The sequence below is a fragment of the Tamandua tetradactyla genome, chromosome 11 (assembly GCF_023851605.1).
Source record: "Tamandua tetradactyla isolate mTamTet1 chromosome 11, mTamTet1.pri, whole genome shotgun sequence".
In the NCBI taxonomy this organism is placed as follows: domain Eukaryota; kingdom Metazoa; phylum Chordata; class Mammalia; order Pilosa; family Myrmecophagidae; genus Tamandua; species Tamandua tetradactyla.
The window spans coordinates 71,240,168-71,255,984 of record NC_135337.1 but is presented as its reverse complement, the minus strand read 5'-3'; the positions used below and the strand labels follow the sequence as shown (position 1 = coordinate 71,255,984).

General features: G+C 37.9%; 1 long non-coding RNA gene across 5 annotated transcripts in view; it reads right to left on the bottom strand.

Annotated features, from left to right (window-relative positions):
* The window catches only part of LOC143650265 (uncharacterized), a 154,549-nt gene that overhangs the window by 121,273 nt on the left and 17,459 nt on the right, over positions 1 to 15,817 (bottom strand). For all 5 annotated transcript variants that reach the window (XR_013159476.1, XR_013159475.1, XR_013159479.1 and 2 more), the window contains 2 exons: positions 10,814 to 10,918; positions 10,317 to 10,453 (listed from right to left, as the gene is read on the bottom strand). This is a non-coding gene — a long non-coding RNA (uncharacterized LOC143650265). The remainder of the gene's footprint in view (positions 1 to 10,316; positions 10,454 to 10,813; positions 10,919 to 15,817) is intronic.

The window sequence follows — 15,817 nt, the reverse complement described above, 5'->3', positions numbered from 1 at the left end:
CAAGTATGATTTATTATACTGCATTATAAGTTCAGGTTTGCCAGTATTTCATATCACTGAAGAACACATACTGAATGTGATGATAGTGAAAGACCTTAGGATTAAGAATTAACTACAGGGAGAGAGCCCAAGATGGGGGCTTAGTGAGGTGTGGGATATAGTTTGTTCTCCAGAGCAGCTAGTAAATAGCCAGGACTAGTACAGAACAACAGCTGGGGCCACACCAGTGACTGGACACACAGTGGACACTGGTCTGGACAAGGGGGACCCGCTGCAATCCCACCCAGAGCCGTAAGTCCCCCAAGCCGTGGAGGGCGGTGCCCCTTCCCCACAGGCTGGTTCCTGGAGGGAAAGGAGACTTTACAATCAGCAAGGGGCTGTGTTCAACCAAGCTCCAAATCTGGAATTAATTTACAAATTCTGACTACTGAAAATAGGCCCTCAGCTCAGCTAACTCTCATAAAAGCTAAAGTTACTAGTTTTTGCCCCAGCACAGATAGGGCAGGGCTGTCAGGAAAAAAAAATCAGAGGTTTTTTTTGGGTAGCATGGTAGAAAATACTTGAAAAGGTCTGGACCCTAAAATAAAAGAGAGGGCACATAGGACTTGGAGATACATAGAGCAACATACCAACTTAAGCTCTTGATTAACAAACCCCGAACAGGGGAACTGCTCTAAAGGATTTTTTTTTTCAACATCTGCAAAACTTCTCAGGTTCCAACTGCCCAAGGCAAGAGTGGAATTAAGCTTGGCTGAGAGACACAGAAGCTGATCAGGTGAAAGGATACAATTCCCTGGAGGCTATGCCTTCCCCAGGAGAGGGGTGGGGCCCAGCTCAGGTGGAATCCCTCCCTCAAGGAAGAAATTAAAGCCAGCCTTCAACCTCTCCTCTGTCTCCACCATGTCCCAGCAGGGAGAGTATGCTGAAGTTAAAGGTACTGCATCACCTCATGCTGGTGGGACCTGCAGGCAGAAAAGCACCACATACTGGGCAGGATAAGAAAAACACAGAGCCGAGAGACTTCACAGGAAAGTCTTTCAACCTGCTGGGTCTCACCGCAGGGAAAACCGACACAGGTGACTCTTTTTCCTGAGAGGAGGCCAGTCTGGTCTGGAAAAACCTGACTGCAGTCTATAATACCTACGTAGACCCTCCTAAGGGGAAAAAAAAGGCACCATACAGGCAGGGCAAGAAACAAGAAAACAAGAACTGAAAAATTCTGATCTGTTAAACAACAATTAACGTAGAGGTCTAGAATAACCCGAACTGAATGTCAAAGAACAAAGCCATATCCACCAAGAAAACCCTAGGTAAAAAAAAGTGAAAACAATCTCCAGAATGAATTAATTAAGGAAATTAAATGTCTAGACACCAGCAAAAAAAATAACAAATCATACTAGGAAAACTGAAGATATAGCCCAGTCAAAGGAACAAACCAACAATTCAAATGAGATACAGGAGTTGAAACAATTCAGGATGTTCGAACAAACATGGAAAATCTCATCAAAAATCAAATTGATGAACTGAGAGAGAATATAAAGAAGGCAAGGGACAAACAAGAAGGTCTGAAAAAAACAAATCACAGAACTTATGGAAATGAAAGGCAAAGTAGAAGAGATGAAAAAACAATGGAAACTTATAATGTTAAGTTTTCAAGAGGCGGAAGATAGGATGAGTGAACTGGAGGATGGGACATCTGAAATGCAACAAGCAAAAGAAAATATAAGGAAAAGAATGTAAAAATAGGAGGAGGGGCTCAGGGAACTGACAGGCAATATGAAGCAGGTGAATATACGTGTTGTGGGTGTCCCAGAAGGAGAAGAGAAGGGAAAAGGAAGAAAAAGACTAATGGAGGAAGTTATCACAGAAAATTTCCCAATGCTTATGGAAGATGTAAAATTACAGATCCAAGAAGTAAAATGTACTGCAAGCAGCATAGATTCAAATACCATACTCCAAGACACTTACTACTCAGAATGACAGAGGTCAAAGACAGAATTTTGAAAACAGCAAAGAAAAGCAATCCATCACACACAGAGGAAGCCCAATAAGACTATGCATAGATTTCTCAGCAGAAACCATGGAGGCGAGAAAATAGTGGCATAATCTATTTAAGATTCTAAAAGAGAAAAACTGCCAACCAAGAATTCTATATCCAGCAAATTTGTCCTTCAAAAATGAGGGGGAAATTAAACTCTTTTCAGACAAAAATCACTGATTGAATTTGTGACAAAGAAACTGGCCCTGCAAGAAATACTAAAGGGAGCACTAAAGACAGACAGGAAAAGACAGCAGAGAGAGGAGCAGAGAATAGTGTAGAAATGAAGACTATCAGTAAAGGTAAAAAGAAGAAAAATTAGGACATATAAATCCAAAACACAAAAATGGCAAAAGAAAGTACTGCCCATACAGTAATAACACTAAATGTTAATGGATTAAACTCCCCAATCAAAAGACGTAGACTGGCAGAATGGATAAAAAACAGGACCCATCCATACTGTCTATAGGAGAGACGCATTTTAGAACCAAGGACAAACACAGGTTGAAAGTGAAAGACTGGGAAAAGATATTTCATGCAAACAGCAATGAGAAAAGAGCAGGAGGAGCTATACTAATATTCAACAAATTAGACTTCAAATGTAAAGCAATTTAAAGAGACAAAGAACGACACTATGTATTAACAAAAGGAACAATTCAACAAAACTTAACAATCATAAATATTTATGCACCGAGCCAGCATGCTCCAAAATACATGAGGCAAACACTGAAAACTCTGAAAAGAGAAACAGACACATCTATCATAATAGATAGAGACTTCAATTCCACATTCTCTTCAATGAACAGAATATTTAGACAGAGGATTAATAAAGAAACAGAGAATTTGAATAATGCAATAAATGAACTAGACTTAACAGACATCTATAGAACATTACACCAAACAACAAGAGGATACAACTTTTTCTCAAGTGTTCATGGATCATTCTCAAGGATAGACCACATGCTGGGTCACAAAGAAAGTTTCAATAAATTTAAAAATATTGAAATCATGCAAAACACTTTCTCAGATTGTAAAGGAATGAAGCTGCAAATCAATAACAGGCAGAGGGCCAGAAAATACACCAATATATGGAGGCTTAACAACACACTCTTAAACAACCAGTGGGTCAAGGAAGAAATTCCAAGAGAAATCAGTAAACATCTCAAGGCAAATGAAAATGAAAATACAACATATCAAAATTTATGGAATGCAGCAAAGGCAGATCTAAGAGGGAAATTTATTGCCCTACATGCCCATATCAAAAAAGAAGAGCAAAAACTGAGGAATTAACTGTTCACTTGGAAGAACCAGAGAAAGAACAGGAAAACTAACCCCAAAACAAGGAAACGGTAAGAAAAACTGAAAATTAGAACAGAAATAAATGAAACTGAGAACATGAAAATGATCAGGAAATTCAACAAAACCAGAAGTTGATTTTATCAGAGAATCAGTAAAATAGATGGACCTTAGCAAGGTTGACAAAAAGAAGAAAAGAGAGGATGCGAATAAATAAAATCAGAAATGGAAGAGGAGACATAACCACCAACCCTGCAGGAAAAAAGGAGATAATGAGAGGATACTATGGACAACTTTATGCTAATAAACTAAACAACGGAGATGAAATAGACAACTTCCTAGAAAGGCTTGAACAACCACGACTGACTCGAGAAGAAACAGACGACCTCAATAAGCCAATCACAAATTAAAAAACTGAATCAGTCATTAAGACGTTCCAAAACAAGTAAAGTTCAGGACTAGATGACTTTACATGTGAATTCTAACAAGCTTTCAAGAAGGAATTCACACCAATTCTGCTCAAAGTCTTCAAAAAAACTGAAGAGGAGGGGAGGAAGGTTACCTAACTCATTCTGTGAAGCCAACATTACCCTCATTCCAAAGCCAGACAAAGATACTATAAGAAAAGAAAATTACAGACCAATCTCTCTAAGGAATATAGATGCAAAAATCCTCAACAAAATTCTTGCAAATCAAATCCAGCAGCACATTAAAAGAACTATACATCATGATCAAGTAGGATTCATTCCAGGTATGCAAGTATGGTTCAACATAAGAAAATCAATTAATGTAATACACCATATCAACAAATCAAAGCAGAAAAACCACTTGATCATTGCGATTGATGCAGAATAGGCATATGACAAACTTCAACATTCTTTCTTGTCCAAAACACTTCAAAGGATAGGAGTAGAAGGGAACTTCCTCAACATGATAAAAGGAATACAGGAAAAACCCATAGCTAATATCATCCTCAATGGAGGAAAACTGAAAACTTTCCCCCTAAGATCAGGAACAAGACAAGGATGTCCACTATCACCATTGTTATTCAGCATTGTGGTGGAAGTTCTAGCCAGAGCAGTTAGACAAGAAAAAGAAATACAAGGCATAAAAATTGGAATGGAAGAAGTAAAACTCTCAGTGTTTACAGATGATATGATACTACATGTCGAAAACCCTAAAAACCCCATAGCAAAACTACTAGAGTTAATCAACGAGTACAGCAAAGTGGCAGGTTACAAGATCAACACTCAAAAATCTATAGTGTTTCTATACACTAATAATGAGCAATCTGAGGGAGAAACAAGAAAAAAATTCCATTCACAACTGCATACAAAAAATAAAATATTTAGGAATAAATTTAACTAAGGATACAAAAGACCTATACAAAGAAAACTACAAGAAATTGCTTAAAGAAATCACAGAAGACCTAAATAAATTGAAAGGCATGCCATGTTCATGTACTGGAAGACTAAATATAGTTAAGATGTTAATTCTACCTAAATTGAATTATAGGTTCAGTGCAATACCAATTAAAATCCCAAAAATTTACTTTTCAGAAATAGAAAAAACAATAACCAAATTCATCTGGAAAGGCAGGTGTGCTGGTATGAAAGGAAGTATGCCCCCTAAGAAAAGCCATGTTTTAATATAAATCCCATTTCATAAAGGTAGAGTAATCTCTATTCAATACTGTATATTTGAAACTGTAATGAGATCATTTCCCTGGTTGATGTGATTTAGTTAAGAATGGTTGTTAAACTGGATTAGGGGATGACATGTCTCCACCCATTTGAGTGGGCCTTGATTAGTTTCTGAAGTCCTATAAAAGAGGAAACATTTTGGAGAATGAGAGATTCAGAGAGAGCAGAGAATGCGGCAGCACCACGAAGCAGAGAGTCCACCAGCCAGCGACCTTTGGAGATGAAGAAGGAAAACGCCTCCCAGGGAGCTTCATGAAACAGGAAGCCAGGAGACAAAGCTAGCAGATGACACGGTCTTCACCATGTGCCCTTCCAGCTGAGAGAGAAGCCCTGACTGTGTTCACCATGTGCCTTCTCACTTGAGAGAGAAACCCTGAACTATATCGGCCTTCTTGAACCAAGGTATCTTTCCCTGGATGGATGTCTTAGATGGGACATTTCTTTAGACTTGTAATTGGGACATTTTCTCGGCCTTAGAACTGTAAACTTGCAACTTATTACATTCCCCTTGTTAAAAGCCATTCCGTTTTTGGTATATTGCATTCTGGCAGCTAGCAAACTAGAACAGCAGGGTACCCCGAATAGCTAACAATATCCTGAGAAGAAAAATGAAGTTGGAGGTCTCACACTTCCCGACTTTAAGGCATATTAGGAAGCTACCGTGGTCAAAGCAGCTTGGTACTGGCAGAAAGACAGATATACTGACACAATGGAGTCATACAGAATGTTCAGATATAGACCCTCTCATCTATGGACTAACTAATCTTTGATAAGGCAGTCAAGCTAACTCACTCGGGTCAGAACAGTCTCTTCAATATATGGTGCTTGGAGAACTGGGTACCCATATACAAAACAATGAAAGAGGATCCACATCCCACACCTTATACAAAAATTAAGTCAAAATAGATCAAAGACCTAAACATTAGCTCTAAGACCATAAAACTTTTAGGAGGAAATGTAGGGAAATTTCTTATAAAACTCGTAATAAGAGGCCGTTTCTAGATCTTGCACCAAAAGCATGAGCACTGAAGAAAGAACTAGATGAATGGGGGGAAAAGTTTTTAATTAAACACTTTCGTGCATCAAAGAACTTTGTCAAGAAAGCAAAAAGACAGCCTACACAATGGGAGACAATATTTGGAAACGACATATCAAGTTAGGGTTCAGTATCCACAATACATAAACAGACTGTTCAACGCAACAACAAAAAGACAAAACCCAATTACAAAATGAGCAGAAGACATGAATAGATACTTCTAGGAAGATAAAATACAAATGGCTAAAAGGCACATGAAAAGATGCTCAACTTCCTGGCTATTAGGGAAATGCAAATCAAAACTACAATGAGATATCATTTCACACCACCAGAATGGCCATTATCAATTTAAAACAGAAAACAAGTGCTGGAGAGGATGTGGAGAAAGAGGTACATTTGTCCATTGTCAGTGGGAATGTAAAATGGTACAACCGCTGTGGAAGGCAGATGGGTGGCTCCTCAGGAAGCTAAGTATAGAATTGTCATATGATCCAGCAATACCATTGCTAGGTATCTATTAAGGGGACATAAGGGTAAGGAGACAAATGGACATTCACACAGCAATGTTCATAGCAGCATTATTTACAGTTGCAAAGAGATGGAAACAGTCCAAATGTTCATCAACAGACCAGTGGCTCAACAAGCCGTGATATATACATACAATGGGGTATTACACAGTTGTAAGAAAGAATAAAGTCATGAAGCATGTAACAACGTGGATGGACCCTGAGGACATTATGCTGAGTGAGATTAGCTAGAAATAAAAGGACAAATACTGTATGGTCACACTGATATGAACTAACATTAATGAATAAACTTGGAGAATTTCATTTAAGAACAGATATCATCAGGAGATAGAAATAGGGTACATATTGTGTAATTGGAGCTAAAGGGATTCAGATTGTGCAACAGGACTGACTGCAAAAATTCAGAAATTGGATAGCACAATACTTCTTAATTATAGCACAATAATGTTAGTACACCAAATAAAGCTGCATGTGAGAATGATAGAGGGAGGGGGGCTGGGGGCACGAATGAAACCAGAAGGAAAGACAGACAATAAAGACTGAGATGGCATCATGTTGGAATGCCTAGAGTATACGATGATAGTGACAAAATGTCCAAATTAAAAACTGTTTGGCATGAAGAACAAAGGAATGTCAATATCACAGCGTGTTAAAAATAGATGGCCATTAATATTTTAAAACTTCAACTTCTCTGTGAGACTAAAGCAAAAAATGTTTATTTGGTACAAAGTTCATATTTTGACTAGTGCATTTTCCTAATTTAACTTATGTGGACTGTTTAACTAAACACCATAAATACATGGAACCTTGAATAGGGCATGAGATTTTGTAGGATTGTCCAGTGTGATGCCCTGATAAATGTCAGAGTAATCTGAACAGCAAATAAAGAAATATTTGCAAAGTCCCTTTGGGGGAATGGCAAGAAAGGGGGAAAATTCACCTTCCCCATTTGGAGAATTCCTGATATTCTCACAAGCAGTGGGGACATCAAATCAATAAGCTAAGCCTTTAGGTCTTGGGGGTTGTTCCTATGACTCTTATCCTTGCAAAGAATAGGTTAACCTCCTTAAAATTAGGCCTAAGTGTCACCCCCAGAAAATCTCTTTTGTTGCTCAGATGTGGCCTCTCTCTCTCTCAGCCAACAAGGCAAATGAACTCACTACCCTCCCCATCTCTACATGGGCCATGACTCCTAGGGGTGTGGGTCTTTCTGTTAACATGGGACTCAGAATCAAGGGATTGAGAAAACCTTCTTGACCAAAAGGGGGAAGAGAGAAATGAGACAAATTTCCCAGGGGTGTAATCTCCCTGGTAACATGGGACAGAACTCTCTGGATGAATCAGGACCTGACATCATGGGACTGAGAAAGCCTTCTTGACCAAAAAGGGGAAGAGAGAAATGAGACAAAATAAAATGTCAGTGGCTGAGAGATTTCAAACAGAGTTGAGAGGTTATCCTGGAGGTTATTCTTATGTATTATACAGATATCCCCTTTATAGTTTATGGTGTATTAGAGTGGCTAGAGGGAAGTGCCGGAAACTGTAGAGCTGTGTTCCAGTAGCCACATTTCTTGAAGATGACTGTACAATGATATGGCTTTCACAGTGTGACTGTGTGATTGTGAAAACCTTGTGTCTGATGCTCCTTTTATTTATGGTATGGAGAGATGAGTAAAAAATATGGATAAAAAATAAATAATAGGGGAAACAAAGGTTAAAATAAATTGAGTAGACCGAAATACTAGTAGTCAGTAAAATGGAGTGGTAAGGGGTATGGCATGTATGAGTTCTTTTTTTTTTCTTTCTTTTGCTTGAGAGTTGAAAATGTTCAAAAAAAGATCATGGTGTTGAACACACAACTACGTGATGATATACTTAGCCACTGACTATAACCATGTCAAGAATGTTTGTATGTCAAGAATGACCAACTATGTCATGTCAAGAATGTTGGTATGTCTGGTATGTCAGTTCATTGTTTATAATAAAAATATTTAAAAAAAAAAAAAAAGTAAGTGAAGTTTATATGAAATATGGTATCCTGGACTAAATCATGGAATGGAAAAAGGATACGAGTAGAAAAAGTGATGAAATCCAAATAAATCTGTGGTCTCATTAATTGTACGGTATGACTGGTTTGAATGCTTGTTTTGAAAATACAAATTCATTCCACTAGATTGATATATTAGGGAACAACTTGAGCATACCTCAAATTTTGAATTTCTGATGCACAGTTTCACCTGTGAGAAATTCTAGCTAAACAGAGACCCTGTGATCACCTTATCTAAGAATTCCAAATGATTTGGAAACAAACAGTAAATATTCAAATCTAATTGAATTTTCTCAAAAAGGAAATAATTTCCATGATTACTGACCTACACATTCATTAAGTTGAGGCAATTTGAGTAAAAGGCTTTAACTATGGGCTGATACAGCAACTGAAACTTTAAGGCCATTGGAACCTCATATAAAAACTAACCTGGCACTTCTTCCAGAGTACAGGTGAGAGTTCATTCTACGACATTCCCATGAGAATATCCTTCAATCCCTTTTGGAAATGGGCACAAGATGGACCAAGTTCATCTAGTCAACAAGCACTTTCAGAGCACCACAACAAAAGCCCCACCCTAGTCTCTGACGACCCCAAAATAAAGAGTAGACAGTTGTTAGAAGTCAGTTTGGGATTTCTGAACAAAGAAACAAGAGAAAGGTGGAAATAAAAAATGGCTAACTATAATACAATGAAAAAGCGCTATACCACAGGAATGACCAAAGAATGATGAGAATATAAAAGAAGGGGTAACTTATGAAGGACCTCACAGAAGAGGTTATGGCTCTGTGGTTTTACTTTGAATGGCACACAGTAGCCCACTGCATTTCACAAGGCCTCGCACAGAGCTGTGGCCTGTTAGGCCTTTGCCTTCTGCCTCCCTGCAGTCCGTGAAGGACACCAGACAAATGCTGGCTCTTCTCCCTTCCCCCAGGCGCTATTCGGGCTGGGGGTGTGGGGGGGCTAATGGCTTCTCCCTCCTTGAGGCAGGCACTGGGGCAAATACACTTTATTTTCTTCATTCTCGAGAATACATGTTGTGGCCTACAGAAGCCGAAGGGCTTGGCAAAACTGGGACTGGGGGTCATACTTCAGAGATTTTGGCTATGTCTATGACATATGTAACAAATTCTTTATCAAACAGCCTTGAACTGAGATATAACTTGTCAGTCTAAGAGTAAGTGGTGCTTTCATTTCCCATTTGTCTTTGTTCATTGTATGTATAGCAACCTCTGGGATGTCAGAGAGAGAAAGGGTTAATTGGGCAAAGCAGAATTTAGATGTTTCTGGATCCTTGAGCCATACCAACTAAAGTTATCAAAATTACACTCCAATTTCTATCTAAAAGATACAACTAAGGGAAACAGATGTTTTGATACCAAAAACTGGTTAATTAACCAGAGAATAGTACATACTGAGGAAATAGCAGTAAAATCAAGAGGCTTCAATAAAAGGGAAAGTTACTTCCTGGTTACATTACAGTGATCCTCCTGCTCTACTAGACACACTTTGGCCTCAGACTCACTTAAAAATAAGGTTGAAAGAATTTTATTACCAAAAAAGAAAAGTTTGAATAAATTATTATTTTTTAATTTAACATATTCAGCATAGAATAAAAAATCATTATCATTTAGAAAGAAGTTGAAGTTCAGTCAAGATATTTACTTACCAGGCCTCAGGAAGCAAAACAGAATATTCATATGGAGAAGTCATCTCTGGGAAGTTTGAGAGAATTGCAAGGCGCTGAGGAAGCAGGACTGATCCGTGGTAAGTAAAAAGGATTTCTAGGGCCTGAACATTACTTTCCTATACACAAAAGGTAAGAGACAAGTTTTCATTGTGAATCTTAAATACTGGACTGATTTTGGATGACAATATTCAAAAACTTAAAACTAACTTTTTATGCAACACTGATAAGAAGTGATAGGAAATATACCTGACTTTCCCTAATTTGTATCAAGTTTCTCAATCTAATATTGTAAAAATTCTTTATAAACTCAAAATAATGAACATATTTTTTTAAATTATGCTATTTTCTCTATATTTATTAATATAACGACAAAAAAAGAAAATGTGATGATATAAGAATGTGAGAACACTAATTGCATGGCTCAAAGAATTACTGTTAAAAATCACAAATTACTTTATTTTGAAATCAGTAATTACCTGAGCACAAGTTCTTGCTGAGAGAACAATATTCTGATTTCTGAACTTCTTAAAGAATTCAGCATCATATCTCTGTTCCACAGCATGAGGCACTCCTAGGATTTTCTGAGGAAAAACAGTGATTTAATGAAAATGCTTTAAAATACTGGCGACAAGAAAATATTAAAAACCTTTACATCAATGCCTGCCTGAACAAGGAAGTCCCAAGTTAATTAATTTGAACTAACAATGTAGATGTAGTTGCATCTACATTCTCGCCTTTATTTTGAAAATGACAATATTTTTAAATGCTGTTTAAAAAAAGCAGGCAGCAAAAATTAAATTAATTACCAAAGGACAACCCAAACTAACCACCCAGTAAAAACAAATAAGCAAAAGGGAACATGGCCTTGCATTATGGGCATCTGTGAGCTCTGTATGAGAATACTGCCAGAGTGATCTATGTTAAATGCAGATTTAACCATTCATTCAACAAATATTAACGGTGCCTCCCGTATATGCCAAGGGCACTCTGAAAGGTACCCCACTCCCACCCCGAATAGCTTAAAATCTAGGAGGGAAGACAAGCAAGCAAATAGGACCAAGTAAGGAGGAACACATAGGAAGGGTACCAAAACTAGTTATAAGAGGACAGGAAAGGCTTCCCACAAGTGGTACCCAAGCTGAATCATAAAAGACAAACACGAGTTAGCCATGGAGTCCCCTGATGCAATTTATGAGTCAAGTAGTCATGTCTTATAACAGACTACTGAGTGACTGCAAGAAGGAATGAAGTTGTGAGGCATGCAATTAAGTGAATGAACCTTAAGGATTGTATGTTGAGTGAAAAGCAGAAAAACAAAGACAAATATTATCATGCCTCACTCATATGGACTACCTATAATATACAAACTTGGAGAATTGAAGTTGAGAACATGCGTTTATCATGTTGGGTCTAATGTAAAGGGTTCTAAATTGTAAACTGTTACACAGCAGTGACATACATTCTGGAGTTTTAACTGTCATTTATAAAATCTGAGATACTGGGCTATTTGCATATAACCTGGTCTTTCCCTGAAACTCTGGGTATTTCTGTGACACCTGAGACTCAGATTTAGAGCACTGAAGCTATAAGAGTCAGCTTTACCCCACAAAGTAACTGTTCAAAAAGTTGAAAAAGTGATCGAATTTTGACTAGAGTTATGTATGAATAAAGCTGAAGTGCATAGGACTAAGGAAAATTAGAACACAGGGTAGATAATATGGTCCAGATTTAAAAATCTCAACTTCAGTGTGAGACTAAAGGGAAAGGTGTTTATTTGATGCAAAATTTATACTTTGGTTAGTGTATTATTGAATTTAACTTCTATGGTCAGATTAGTTGAAGACCATAATTACATGGAATTTGAATAGGGCATGAGATCTTGTTGGTTTGTACACGTTAGTGTGACGCCCCAATTTATCCCAGAGTAATTTATGCAGAGAATAAAACAGTATCTGCAAAGTCACCTTGGGGAACTGGGGAGAAATTCCCCATTAGAGGAATTCCTGATATTCTTGAAAGTGGTGGGGACAACCAACACAAGAGGCTAAGGCCTAGATCTTGTATTTTGTCCCTATGAAACTCACTCCTGCAAAGGAGAAGCTAAGCCTATTTATAATTAAGCCTAAGAGTCACCCCCAGAGAACCTATTTTGTTGTTCAGATGTGGCCTCGCTCTCTAAGCCAACTCAGCAGGTGAACTCACTGACCTGTCCCCCTCCCCTACATGGGACATGACTCCCAGGAGTATAAGTCTCCCTGGCAACATGGGACAGAACTCCCAGGATGAACCAGGAAACAGCATCATGGGATTTGAGAAAGCCTTCTTGATCAAAAGGAGGGAGAAAAATAAGACAAAATAAAGTTTCAGTGGCTGAAAGATTTCAAACAGAGCTGAGAGGTTATCCTGAGGGCTATTCTTATGCATTCTATGGATAACCTTTTTAGTTAATGGTGCATTGGAGTGGCTAAAGGGATCTGAAACTGTTGAACTCTATTCTGGTAGCTTTGATTCTTGAAGACAATTGTATAACTGTATAGCTTTTACAAAGGGGTCATTCGATTATGAAAACCTTGCATCTGATGTTCCTTTTATCCAGGGTGTGCTGGTTTGAAGGGATTATGTACCCTAGAAAAGCCAAGTTTTAATAATGATCCATCATGTGGAGGTAGCCATTTCTTCTCATCTCTATTCAGTACTGTAGGTTGGAAACTTTATTAGATTTTCTCCAGAGATCTAATACTCCATCTGTGGGTATTAACCTTTGATTAGAGGTAGATATGACTCCACCCATTTGAGGTGGGTCTTCACTAATTAGTCTACTGGAATACTTTAAAAGAGGAAACATTTCGGAGAGAGCCCCAGAGCCATAAGAACCATGAGAACCCACAAGGCCAGTGACCTTTGGAGATGAAGAAGGAAAATGTCCCTGGGGAAGCTTCATGAAACAAGAAGCCTGGCGAGAAAGCTAACAGACATCATCGTGTTGCCATGTGCCTTTCCATTTAAGAGAGAAAAACTTAACTTTATCAGCCTTTTTAAAGTGAAGGTAACCTCTTGTTGGTGGCTTAATTTGGATATTTTTATAGACTTGCTTTAATTGGGACATTTTCATAGCCTTAGAACTGTAAACTTGCAACTTAAAAAATCCCCCGGTTTAAAAGCCATTTTTTCCTGGTATACCACATTCCAGCACTAGCAAACCAGAGCATAGGCCATGCCAGTTTGAAAGCATTTATGTACCCTAGAAAAGCCATGTTTTAATCGTGATCCAATCTTGTAGAAGCAACTGTTCCTTTCAATCCCTATTCAGTACTACCGGTTGGAAACTTGATTAAACCATCACCATGCAGATGTGACTTGCCCAATTGTGGGTATTAACCTTTGATTGGAGGGAGATGTGACTCCATTCATTCCAGATAGGTCTTGATTATCAGTTTACCGGAACCCTTTAAAAAAGGAAAAAGAGCCACAAGAACCACAAGAGCCCACACAGTCAGAGACCTTTGGAGATGAAGGAAAATGTCCCTGGGGAAGTTTTATGAAACAAGAAGACTGGAGACAAGCTAGCAGATGTCACCATGTTCGTCATGTGCCTTTCCAGAAGACAGAGAAATCCTGAACTTCATCGGCCTTTCTTCAGTGAAGGTAACCTCTTACTGGTGCCTTAGATTGGACATTTTTATAGTTTTGTTTTAATTGCGAAATTTTCGTGGGCTCAGAACTTTAAACTTGCAACTTATTAAACTCCCCCTTTTAAAAGTTGCTCTGTTTCTGGTATATCGTATTCCAGCAGCTTGCAAACTAAAACACAGGGTATGGACAGGTGGGTGAAAAAAATAAGGACAAAATATAAATAAATAATAGAGGATGATAAAGGGAAAAAAATTGGGTAGATTGAAATACTAGTGATCAATGAGAGGGAGGGCTAAGGGGTATGGATGCATGAGTTTTTTCTTTTTATTCTTTTTATTTCTTTTTCTGCAGTGATGCAAGTGTTTTAAAAGTGATCATTGTGATGAATACAGAATTATGGGATGATACTGTGAGCCATAGACTATACTATGTATGTGGTAAATATTTCTCAATAAAATATTTTTTAATTAATATTTTATGATGGTTTTAATAATTTTTTTTTAACTTTGGAAAATTTTTTTAATGAATGGCAATAACAGCCCATATTTTTCATACTGCCTTATGGCTTGCAAAATTGTTTTATGCTGTGTGTATTATCTCATTTAATAAATAATGATAATTACCACAAACTTGCTCCCAAGTAACTTGATACTTCTTAATTGTGACAAACATGACAAGTACCAGGGTTTTATCTGAATTCTGGGTGTTGAAGAACAGCTAGTATGCTTGAAAAGTAACTTACTGAAAATTATCAAGATTGATTATCATAATATTTACCATATTAGAATATAGATGAAGAAAAACAATTAGGTATGAAAACTGTACATAAAAATCACAATTTTTCTGATGGGATAAAAAAGACCTAGATTGATAATAATCACAAAGGAAAGTCATGAAGTTATTGATCAAAAAATAAATCTAAATATTTTTCAAACACAAATAGGTATAGGAGATTTGACCATCCTATGGGCTTGTAGTTTTAAAATAGCATGTCCCTAGCTGCTCCAGACATGGTCACTGATTAAGTCAACAAACATTTGTGAACAATACTTGTGCCTGTTTGAAAATATTATGTACCACAGAACAGCCATGTTTAAATCCTGATCCAATCTTGTAGGGCCAGACCTATAGCTGAGGGTGGGAAATTTTGATTGGATTGTTTCCATGGAGATGTGACACACCCAGTTGTAGGTGTGACCTTTTGGTTGGATTATTTCCACGGAGATGTGACACACCTAACTGTGGGTGTGGCCTTTGAGTAGATGGAGACGTGACTCCACCCATTCAAGGTGCTTTTAATGTGCTTTTAATCCACTCCTGGAGGTGAAGCCCTGTTGCAGATTGGACCTTTTACATTATTTCAGTTGAGATGTGACCCACCTCATTCAAAGTAGGTTTTAATCAGCTTACAGGAGTCCGTTATAAGAGAATAAAAGACCTACAGAAGCTAAGAGTTGAAACTGAGAGAAGTTCATGGAAGAACCCCTAGAGAAGCTGAGAGACAAGGACACACCCAGAAAAACTAAGAGAAACAGCAGCTAAAAGAAAGAAACACACAGCCAGAAACTGAAAGCAATGAAACCCAGGAGAGAAGGGCCAGCAGATGTTGGCCATGTGTGTTCCCATGTGAAAGAGAAGTCCCCAATACCAGCCTCCGGCCTTCAAACTCCAGGTATTGTCCTGTTGAAGTCTTGAATTGGGGCATTTTCTGGTTAAATGTAAGCTAATAAATCCTGATTATAAGGGCCAATCCATTTCTGGTATATTGCATTCCAGCAGCTTTAGCGACCCAAAACAGATTTTGGTACCAAGAAATGGATTGTGATTTGCAAATACCAAAAATGCTG